The 1,055-nt window shown below is 27.5% G+C and overlaps 1 protein-coding gene across 6 annotated transcripts in view; it reads left to right on the top strand.

The window, feature by feature from the left end:
- Window positions 1–1,055, top strand: part of Pde9 (phosphodiesterase 9) — a 681,542-nt gene that overhangs the window by 265,240 nt on the left and 415,247 nt on the right. The window lies entirely within an intron of this gene.

Here is a 1,055-nt window from a genome sequence, read left to right as displayed (position 1 = left end):
TGTATGTTTAGTAGTTCCTGAGAAATAGATTTCGTACACCAAACGTTTTTTCCGACAATCGGGAAATGAACAATTAGTAAATTTATTTTGACAAACTTCATTGAAAATATTATTCCCACTAAAATACTACTCATAAACTACTTTACAGTAAATTCAACTAGCTTTAATTTGAGTGCTATCAGACATCTGATGGTTTCTGAGATATAGTTTTTCTATAATAAATTCGTCAACTATTGTTTTTTTGTTAGTTCATTATTGAATGTTGCTATTTAAAAAAAGTGTGCAAGCAGGGGTCACCATATAAGCCCATGAGTAGTGGGTACAGAGATCGGGGAGGGACCACTCCACTGGGTTTTTGTGTTTTAATGTGGTTGGTAAGTTTTGAAAAAGCTGCAATTTTTTATTATTTCCTACTAGTAGATTCATCGATTCTGACTAGTAAATTTTATATAGTTTTTATTGAAGTGTTTAAAAATAACTGGTTTTTCACACTAGGGGTCTTGGACTATTACAATTAACACCACCAACTTTTGGAATAGAACTAACTAATAATAACTAACTAATAACTTTATTCCAAAAATAAAGTCCAATCTTTATTAATGCTTTAACATTTTTTCAACAGTAATATTAAATATTCCAATCGTAGGATATGCGTAAGTAAAAAGATTCAAATGCTAAATTATGTAATTAATTCTATTGCTCCTATTCCATTCAAAGAACTCCACAAGATTCATCTTGTGGAGTGAACTATGCAACGTATAAATAATTAATACAGCTAATTCTTAGTTTCTTTTGTATTCTATTTGCTATATGTAAATTATAGAAAGGATTTTGTTCAATCCTAATCTTCAGTGATAATTAATTTCCAAAAAAAATTATTAATTTAAAATCGTATATTTACCTTTCATTTATATAAAAGATGGTTTTAGGGTTTATTGTAACAGTGTAACAATAAATAGTAAATACACATATTACTAGAACCTTTCATTACACTCGAAAAACAAATTTAAAACTTGGATACAATAAAATTTGATTATATTATTTCAATTTCTTGA

Source organism: Halyomorpha halys, unplaced genomic scaffold (genome assembly GCF_000696795.3).
Source record: "Halyomorpha halys isolate HHAL.00 unplaced genomic scaffold, Hhal_1.1 Scaffold46.1, whole genome shotgun sequence".
NCBI lineage: Eukaryota > Metazoa > Arthropoda > Insecta > Hemiptera > Pentatomidae > Halyomorpha > Halyomorpha halys.
The sequence above is the reverse complement of the archived record's forward strand: the minus strand, read 5'-3'. Positions and strand labels throughout refer to the sequence as shown.